Here is a 10,846-nt window from a genome sequence, read left to right as displayed (position 1 = left end):
GGGAGGACGGGAGGACAGGGAGGGCTTCCCAAAGGAGATGGATTTCAGCTAAAGCTTGAAGGATGAAAAGAATGGCCATATAAAGATTTGGGGGGTGAGCGTTCAGGCAAACGGCCTGGGGTGGGTCTGGGTGGAGCAGTGCGGGGGAGGAGGGCAATGGGAGATGAAGCTGGAGCCCAGAGCCTCGTGGGCTGTGGGGAGGGACAAGGAGGGGATCAGCACATCAGCATATGTTTTTGGAAGATCCCACTAGCAGCTGCATGGAGGGGGATTGAGGGGGGCAGAGAGAGCCGGGCAGCCCTTTGGGAGGGGGTGAGGTGGCTCAGCCCTGGCAGGGAGGTAGCCAGAAGCGCCTGACTCGAGTGCATGGGGGAAGCAGCCACGGTCCTCGCTTGGATCGGGAGTGTGGGCACACAGAGAGACCGAATCGAGACCGATCCCCAGGCTTCTAGCTTGGGTGGATGGAGTTGCCATTTACTGAGATGGGGAAGCCTGGGTAGGAGCCCGCTGAGGGGAAAAAGTCAGGAGTTCAGTTTTGGCCAAATTATGTTGGAGAAGCCCTTTAGGTATCCATGGAGATTTTGAAAAATCAGTAATACTTCAGCCAACACTTACTGAACACACTGCATCAGGCACTAGCTGCCTTATTCGTGTTAACTCATTTAATCCCTTCACCAGCCCCTTGGAAAAGGTGCTTTGCTTATGCCCATTTCTCTGACAAGGAAACTGAGGCTCGCGGTAGGACGTTGTGTATAGGATAAGAAAGCAGGCAGCATCCCAAGGAGCCCTTGTGTCTAAAAGCCTGCTGCAGGAGGCCTCCGAAGGGGCTCTGGGCTTCCCGGAAGGGGCTTCTCCTGGGTCAGACGTTGCCCGGAGGCCACATGAGTGAAGACAGGAACACAGGGTGCCCAGGGGACAGAGCCACAGGGCAACTGTAGCTGCCCCCAGGCCTGCAGGGGCAGGGGAGTGGGGGGACCAGAGGGAAAGGGAGGAAGGGTGGAGAGCAAGTGGGCCTCACACTTTCCAGGGGTTCAGCCTGGCAGGGGTGAGACAGGGCAGCTGACAGGACTGAGGACCCCGGGACACTGCCCTGCCCACCTGGGGTCAGGGACTCCAGCGATGTGCCAGACGGATGGACACTTCTGAATAATAATTTCCCTTTTGATATCATCCAGCCGCTGTGCGCCTAAGCCCTTTGTCAGCCCAGAGAGCGCTCCCCCGCCTGCCCTGCGGCAGTTCTCCAGGGGCCTGAGGACGGGGCACGGGGTCAGGGGAGGGAAGGATGACTCACTCTCACCTCTCTCAGCCCGGGCTATTCCCACACCAACTGGGACTTACTTGGTCAGAGCTGAGAGGGTGGTAGGCGCCTCTGTGCTCTCTCAGGACTATGGGCCTAGGAGCCAAGGAGGGCCAGGCCTTGAATGCCAGGATAAGCAAGCGTCTCCTGGCTGCTGGACCAGGCGCCCTCCAAGCTTAACAAAAATCATCGACACTTGCCCCGCCTGAGCAGTCCAGAGTGGGGAGAGCACGGCCATCCGCTGAGTCGGCTGTCTTCCATGAGTGTATTCTAGGGAGGCTTAGGCCCCGAGTGGGGAAGGGGCTTGCCCAAGGTCTCATTCCATCCCCTCCTTTCATCAGTGCCACCCAATGCTAATCCTCTGTCACCTCCCCCTGGAAACTTTCCCGAACTCTCCTCCCAACTGAGTCAGGGCCTTCCTCTGCATCCCCCAAACTCCTCAGGAATGATATCAGCAGGCTTGCCACAGTCTATTGTAATCGTCTGTGTGTCCACCTGGCCCCACAAATTTTAGGCAGGAGCCACGGCTAATCCACTTTGGTGTCCCCGGGGCCCAGCTCAGGGTCTGGAGAGAGCTGGGCCTTGGGTGTGTTTGTTGAACCATCCTCCACTGAACTAAACCACTTGGTGCCTTGTGAGGGGCCACAGGCCTTGATCCTTCTCTGGCTTAGGAGGCAGGTGCCGTATTTCAGGTTCAGCGCTTCCGCCAAGCAGCCATGGAATTGTGGAGGGCCCCTGGATGATAGAAAACTAAAAGGGCTATCAGCTTTCTGCCCTCATTTTCCAGAGGAGGAAGCTGAACCTCAAAGCAATGAAGTCCATGGGCCCACCAGCAGTGGGGATGAATCATATACTCAGACGGCCGGGGCCCTGCTCTGCCGCTCCCCTTCCGTAAATGTGAAAACCCAGGGTTCCTCAACTCCAAAAGCTCAGCTTCCTTCAGTCCTGTGAGCTCACAGGCCTCAGGCCCTGCAGTGAGGGGAGGAGAGATCATTCAAGAGGCTGTTTATCATCTTGTTGTACGCGCCCCCCCCCCCAGCTCTTGGAGCAAAACATTCCCAAGAAACAGGGTGATTCATTCACAGCACCATTTGCCAGTTCCAGAGAAAAGGCAGACCATAAATACATTCTGCAACTTTTGAAGAGGAGACAAAGAAATCTCCAGACGAAGTTTCTCTTTAGTGGACACAGGCTGCGGGAACATATATATTTTACATATTTATGTATTATAAACATTTATATATTTCTATTATATGTTTTTCCTCTCCGAGAGCCAAGCTCTGGGGAAAAGAAGCTGCCATGGTTTAAGCCAAATTCCCCCAAAATACAAGGTAGTGCCTTCTAAAAACACCAAAGACTGCATTGCTTTTAGAACAACTTGATGGGGGACGCCTGGGTGGCTCAGTTGGTTAAGCGTGTGCCTTCGCTTCAGGTCATGATCCCAGAGTGCTGGGATCAAGCCCCACATTGGGCTCCTTGCTCAGTGGGGAGCCTGCCTCTCCCTCTGCCTGACCCTCCCCCTGCTTGTGCGCTCTCTCTCTCTCTCCCTCTGACAAATAAATTTTTTTTTAACGTGAAGTTTTTTTTTATTATGTTATGTTAATCACCATACATTACATCATTAGTTTTTGATGTAGTGTTCCATGATTCATTGTCTGCGTATAACACCCAGTGCTCCATGCAGAACGTGCCCTCTTTAATACCCATCACCAGGCTAACCCATCCTCCCACCCCCCTCCCCTCTAGAACCCTCAGTTTGTTTTTCAGAGTCAATAGTCTGTCATGGTTCATCTCCCCCTCCGATTCCGCCCCCTTCATTCTTCCCCTCCTGCTATCTTCTTCTTCTTCTTTTTTTTTTTTTAACATATAATGTATTATTTGCTTCAGAGGTACAGGTCTGTGATTCAACAGTCTTGCACAATTCACAGCGCTCACCATAGCACATACCCTCCCCAATGTCTATCACCCAGTCACCCCATCCCTCCCACCCCAACCACTCCAGCAACCCTCAGTTTGTTTCCTGAGATTAAGAATTCCTCATATCTCCAATGGAAAAAAGACAGTCTCTTCAACAAATGGTGTTGGGAAAATTGGACAGCCACATGCAGAAGAATGAAACTGGACCATTTCCTTACACCACACACAAAAATAGACTCTAAATGGTTGAAAGACCTCAATGTGAGACAGGAGTCCATCAAAATCCTAAAGGAGAACACAGGCAGCAACCTCTTCGACCTCAGCCGCAGCAACTTCTTCCTAGAAACATCGCCAAAGGCAAGGGAAGCAAGGGCAAAAATGAACTATTGGGACTTCATCAAGATAAAAAGCTTTTGTACAGCAAAGGAAACAGTCAACAAAACCAAAAGACAACTGACAGAATGGGAGAAGATATTTGCAAATGACATATCAGATAAAGGGCTAGTATCTAAAATCTATAAAGAACTCATCAAACTCAACACCAAAAGAACAAAGAATCCAATCAAGAAATGGGCAGAAGACATGAACAGACATTTTTCCAAAGAAGACATCCAAATGGCCAACAGACACATGAAAAAGTGTTCAATATCGCTCGGCATCAGGGAAATCCAAATCAAAACCTCAATGAGATACCACCTCACACCAGTCAGAATGGCTAAAATTAACAAGTCAGGAAATGACAGATGTTGGCGGGGATGCGGAGAAAGGGGAACCCTCCTACACTGTTGGTGGGAATGCAAGCTGGTGCGGCCACTCTGGAAAACAGTATGGAGGTTCCTCAAAAAGTTGAAAATAGAGCTACTGTACAATCCAGTAATTGCACTACTGGGTATTTACCCCAAAGATACAAAAGTAGGGACCCGAAAGGGTACGTGCACCCCGATGTTTATAGCAGCAATGTCCACAATAGCCAAACTGTGGAAAGAGCCAAGATGTCCATCAACAGATGAATGGATAAAGAAGATGTGGTATATATATACAATGGAATATTATGCAGCCATCAAAAGGAATGAGATCTTGCCATTTGCAACGACGTGGATGGAACTGGAGGGTATTATGCTGAGCGAAATAAGTCAAACAGAGAAAGACATGTATCATATGACCTCACTGATATGAGGAATTCTTAATCTCAGGAAACAAACTGAGGGTTGCTGGAGTGGGGGGTGGGATGGGAGGGATGGGGTGACTGGGTGATGGACACTGGGGAGGGTATGTGCTCTGGTAAGCGCTGTGAATTGTGCAAGACTGTTGAATCTCAGATCTGTACCTCTGAAACAAATAATGCAATATATGTTAAGAAAGAAAAAAAGAAGAAGAAGAATGTAGCAGGAGGGGAAGAATGAAGGGGGGGAAATCGGAGGGGGAGAAGAACCATGAGAGACCATGGACTCTGAAAAACAAACTGAGGGTTCTAGAGGGGAGGGGGGTGGGAGGATGGGTTAGCCTGGTGATGGGTATTGAGGAGGGCACGTTCTGCATGGAGCACTGGGTGTTATGCACAAACAATGAATCATGGAACACTATATCTAAAACTAATGATGTAATGTATGGGGATTAACATAACAATAAAAAAATTTAAAAAAAAAAGAATTCCTCATATCAGTGAGGTCATATGATACATGTCTTTCTCGGATTGACCAAATAAATAAAATCTTAAAAAAAACAACAACAACTTGATGGGCTCAACCCAACAACAACCACTCCTAATGTTGACTGATTGGATGTGAGTTAAAACCAAATTAGATGGGCTGTTTTTGTTGTTCTTGATGTTAATCCCTCTAGAACTCTTGATTGTCAACAAGAGGGTGAGAAACTCATGCATGTTCCTCTTAAGTAGAGGGAAGCTTGCTTAATGTGCTGGAGGCTTTGGACATCTTGCAACTAGAAAGACATGGAGGGAAGTAACAGGTGAGTGTGGTGTGTGTGTGTGGGAGGGACAGTGCTTGGGGGTAGCATGGCTTAATTTCGGGGAGAGTGAATGGTGAACCTCCACAACTCACAGAAAACCTTTGGAACTACTCTAGCAGTACAAAGACAGATGGAAGATTCAGTCTCTCATTTTGAAGTCTCATTATCTATGCTCTAGGTTTGGGTCTCTTATAATATGAATGTTAGACTCAACTCTTTAAAAATTGTACTTTTAGCTCCCAACCCTGAGCTGGGTAGAAGTAGGAGTGAGCTTGACTTCTTTGCCCAAGTGAAGATGTGTGATACAGAAGGAAAGCTCCAGAGATCTGGGTTCTAGTTCAATTCTGACTCCAAAGAGCATAGGTGGCATTGAGCATGTCTCTGGTGCTATTTGAGACACAATTTCCCCATCTGTAAAATCTTAGAAAAGAAAATGGGTTGAGGGAGAAGAGAGAACCTTTGAGGCATGGGCTTTGGAGTCATACTGCCCGAGTTCTAATCTAATTTTTCTAGCTGTGTGTCCCGAGATAAGTTGCTTAACCTTTCTGAGCCTTGTTTTTTTTTATTTGTAAAGCACAGACAATAATATCTACCTCATGGGATTTGCTGACAAGTTAAGCGACATAATGTTTACAAAGCACATAGCTTAGTGCCTGGCCCACAGGAAGGTTTTGTTTCGTTTTGTTTTTTTAAAGATTTTATTTATTTGACAGAGAGAGAGACAGCGAGAGAGGGAACACAAGCAGGGGGAGTGGGAGAGGGAGAAGCAGGCTCCCCACGGAGCAGGGAGCCCAATGTGGGGCTCGATCCCAGGACCCTGGGATCACGACCGGAGCCGAAGGCAGACGCTTAACGCCTGAGCCACCCAGGTGCCCTAGGAAGATGTTTTATTAAGGTGTAATTGATACATAATGAAATGCTCTGATCTTAAGCATTCAGTTTTGGCAACTGCATATCAATCAAGATACAGAACATTTCCATCAACCCAGAAAATTTTTCTCGTGCCCCTTCCTAGTCAATCCTTCTGGGAACGACCACTGATCTGATTTCTATCACCACAGTTTAGTCTATTTTAGAATTCCATATGAATACAGCCAGTGTTTATTGTATTTGTGTGTTTGTGAGTATATTTGGCTTCTTTCATTCTACATTATAGTTTTGAGAGTCATTCATATTATTGCATGTATAGTAGATCATTTATTTATGGTGTGTAGTATTTTGCTGTATAATACGCTACAGTTTATCCAGTCTACGGAAGATGAGCATCTGGGTTATTTCCAGTCTTTGCCTTTTAGGAATAATGCAGCTATGAATATTCTAGCTAGAATTTAGTGCAAGACTTTCATGGACAAATATTTTCTTTTCTCTTGGGTAAACACCTAGGAGTGGAGTGCTGGATCATAGAGTAGACGTATGTTGAACTTTTTAAGACACTCTCCGATGGTCTTCTAAAGTGGTTGTACTATTTGACATGTCCATCAGTGAGGTATGAGAGTTCCAGTCCCTCCGTGTCCCCCCCCAACATTCGGTGTGGTCAGTCTTTTCCGTTTTAGTCATTCTGGCATCACACTGTGGTCTTAATATGCATTCCCCTGATGACTAATGAACTCCTTCTGTGTGCTTATTTAGAATTTCCTTAAAGGTAGCTCCTCCCCCCCTTCAGAGCCCGGTGGCTTTCCACCTCCATTATTTGAAAAACTGTTGAATAAATGTGCAAGGGAAACACTGATAACAAAACCTACTAGAAATATAAAGAGCTCTGTAAGTACAAAAGCAAGCATGAGCTCAGCCTCAGAACCCCTCCCTTAACTTTCATTTCCCAGGACTGAGCAGCTAAGGACATGCTTGTCTTCCGAAGAAGCTAAGATCACGGCTGACCTGAGATCAGAATGTTTGCCAGGGAAGGGGGAAAGGGGGAGTATGTTATTTATCTATTTATTTAAAGTAGGCTCCACGCGTGATGTGGGACTCAAACTCACAACCCTGAGATCAAGAGTCTGAGTCAGCCAGGCACTCCGAGGTCAGAATGTTTTAATGATAAATTTATCTGGTTGAATAATCGTTTTCACTGCTACCATTTATAAACTACCCACTATGCTCCAAGCACCTCATATACACAAAGCATGTCTAATTTTTTTTTAAGATTTTTATTTTTAGGGGGCGCCTGGGTGGCTCAGTCGTTAAGCGTCTGCCTTCGGCTCAGGTCATGATCCCAGCGTCCTGGGATCGAGCCCCACATCGGGCTCTCTGCTCCGCGGGAAGCCTGCTTCTCCTTCTCCCACTCCCCCTGCTTGTGTTCCCTCTCTCGCTGTGTCTCTCTCTGTCAAATAAATAAATAAAATCTTTAAAAAAAAAAAAAAAATTTTTTATTTTTAGGGGCGCCTGGGTGGCTCAGTCGTTAAGCGTCTGCCTTCGGCTCAGGTCATGATTCCAGGGTCCTGGGATCGAGCCCCGCATCGGGCTCCCTGCTCAGCGGGAAGCCTGCTTCTCCCGGTCCCACTCCCCCTGCTTGTGTTCCCTCTCTCGCTGTGTCTCTCTCTGTCAAATACATAAAATCTTAAAAAAAAAAAAAAAAATTTTTAAGTAATCTCTACATCCAGTGTGGAGCTCGAACTCACAACCCCGAGATCAAGAGTTGTATGCTCCACTGACTGAGCCAGCCAGGTTCCCCCAGTATGTCTAATTTTTTTTAAGGTTTTTTGGGGTTTTTTTTTTGAGAGAGAGCGTGCCTGCGCATGCATGCACGAGCAGGGGCAGGGGCAGAGGGAGATGCAGACTCCCCACTGAGCAGGCAGCCCGATGTGGGGCTCGATGCCAGGACCCTGAGATCATGACCTGAGTCGAAGCAGACATTTAACCGACTGAGCCACCCAGGCGCCCGGCATGTCTAATTTTTACAATTGCCCTACAAGGTTATTGTATGATCTCCATTTGGTGGACTCTGAAAATCAGAGATGTAAATTCCTTTGATAACACCACACAGCTACATCTCCACACGCATGCACACAATGGGATAGCATTTAGCCCTAAAGAGGATGAATGCTACACTTTGCTACAACATGGAAGAACCTCAGAAACTCATACTAAGAGAAAGAAACCAGACATAAAAGGTCACAAACTGTGTGGTTCCATTTGTTTAAAAAAAATTTTTTTTTTTAAGATTTTATTTATTTGACAGAGAGAGACACAGTGAGAGAGGGAACACAAGCAGGGGGAGTGGGAGAGGGAGAAGCAGGCTTCCCATAGAGCAGGGAGCCCGATGTGGGGCTCGATCCCAGGACCCTGGGATCATGACCTGAGCTGAAGGCAGACGCTTAACGACTGAGCCACCTAGGTGCCCCTGTGTGGTTCCATTTGTATGAACTATCCAGAACGGGTACCTCACACCTACAGAGAGCCGACTGGTGGTTGCCAGGGGCTGGCGGAAAGGTGAATGGGGAGAAACTGTTAAACGGGTATGAGGTTTTCTTTTGGGGTGACAAAAATGATTTGGAACTAGATGGAGGTGGGCGTTGCACATCATAAACTTATTCTTTTTCATTAATTTTTTTTAAAGATTTTATTTCTTTATTCATTTATTTGAGAGAGAGCATGCGCGCACAAGCTTGAGCTGGGGAGGGGCAGAGGGAGAAGGACTGGAGCCTGACACAGGGCTCAATCTCAGGACCCAGAGATCATGACCTGAGCTGAAACCAAGAGTCGGATGCTTAACCGACTGAGCCACCCGGGTGCCATGGTAAATGTAATCAATGCCACTGAGTTGTACATTTTAAAATGGCTAATTTTATGTTACGTGAATTTTACCTCAGTAAGATTAAAACAGCAAGAACTCTTCACCCTAGAGTCTCTTCCTCATTGATGAGCATAATTTTGCCATTAGTGATTTAGTCCTTTGGAGAGTGAAGCCTCCAGCACCTGGGCCCAATCTTTTCTCCCCCAGAGAAACCCCCATGAGAATTCCAGGGCGGAAAGGGAGGAAACAGCAACATGGCTCAGAGGGCAGGCACTGGAGTCAGGCTGCCTGAGTTCAATTCCAGGCACCTCCATACCCTCATCTGTAAAATGGGGATGATAATGTTACCAACCTCATGGGGTTGCTCTGAGGATAGGACAAATTCATTCATGTAAACTATCTGGGCAGGTGTCATGTTTATTCACTAAGCTGTATTGTCAGGGCAGGCCACCTTCCCCTACTATACTACACAGCCAATAAATAAATATTTATTGAGCACCTACTATGCGCCCAGCACTCTTCTAGGCCCTGGGGATTCAACCAGGAGCAAGGAAAACAATAAAGTTCCTTTCTTCTTGGTGCTCACATTCCAATTGGGGTATAAGACAATAGACGAAGTGTAATACCTAGTGTGTTAGCTGGTAATATGTAAGCTAAGGAGAGAAAAATAAGTGATGAGGGACAGGAAGCTTGGGGGAGATTTGGAACTGGCTGGCTGGAGAAGGCTGCCCTCTGTGATGACCCGAGGGGAGTGAGGTGTATCCATTTCCTACTGCCGTTCTAACAAACCTCGTGGCTTACACAACACAAATGTCATTCTTTACAGTTCTTGAGGTCAGGAGTCCAAAATGGGGCTCACAGGGCTGAAATCAAGGTGTTAGCAGAGCTGTGTTCCTTCCGGAGGCTCCAGGGGAGAATCCATCCTCTTGCCTTTTCTGGCTTCTAGAGGCCCCACCTTCCTTGGTTTGTGATCCCACATTATTCTACCTTCTTCTGTCATCACATAGCCTTCTCTTTGACTTTCCTCCCTCCCTCTTCTCCTTATACGGCTGTTTGTGATGACATAGGGCCCACCTCAACCATCCAGAATAATCTTCCCATCTCAAGATCCTTAATCACATCTACAAAGTCACTTTGCCGTGAAAGGTAACAGGGTCACAGGTTCTGGGGATTAGGATATGGACATCTTTGGGCAGCCCATTATTGCCTACCATATGAGACATGGTACCTAGAAGAAGTGGGAATAGCAAGTTCAAAGGCCCTGAGGCAGGGCTCTTCTGGCATGCCTGAGGAAGCTGGAGACCAGTGAGGATGCAGTGGAGTGGGCAAGGGCAGCATGACCTCTCACAAGGGCAGAAAGGTGAAAGAGGTGGAGTGGTTCTTGCAGGCCCTTGTGGGTCCCAGTGGGGACTCTGACCTTTCCATGAGTGAGGTGGGAGAATGTGAAGGACATGATCCTACAGGGTTTACCAGGACCCCTTGGGCAGCTGTGTGGACAAAGGACTACCCATGAAGAGGCTGCTGCAGCATCCACGTGAGAGGCTGGGGGCTGGGCTGAGGCAACAGAGGGAAGTGGATTTTGAAGGTCGAGTCAAGGAATCACTTAAGGGTCAGAAGTGGAGAGGCGCTGCAAAAGGGGAATCAGGGATGAGTCCAAGGTTTTTGGCGGGAGCAACTGAAAGAATCAAGATGCTCTTTAAGATGGGGACCACCACAAAAAGCTCAGACTTGGGACTGCTGATGAGAAATCAGGAATTTGCTCTGACATGTGTGTTGGGAACCCAGAGAGAGAGAGCAGCAGGAAGTCGGATATGGGAGTCTGGAATTCAGGACGGGGGTCTGGAGGGATTTGTTTGGGACACTTCAGCAGGTTATGTAGGTGGAATTTAAAGCCAAGAGCCTGGATGACATAAATCTCTTGAGGGATGTGT

Source organism: Halichoerus grypus, chromosome 10, assembly GCF_964656455.1.
Source record: "Halichoerus grypus chromosome 10, mHalGry1.hap1.1, whole genome shotgun sequence".
Classification (NCBI taxonomy): Eukaryota; Metazoa; Chordata; class Mammalia; order Carnivora; family Phocidae; genus Halichoerus; species Halichoerus grypus.
The sequence above is the reverse complement of the archived record's forward strand: the minus strand, read 5'-3'. Positions refer to the sequence as shown.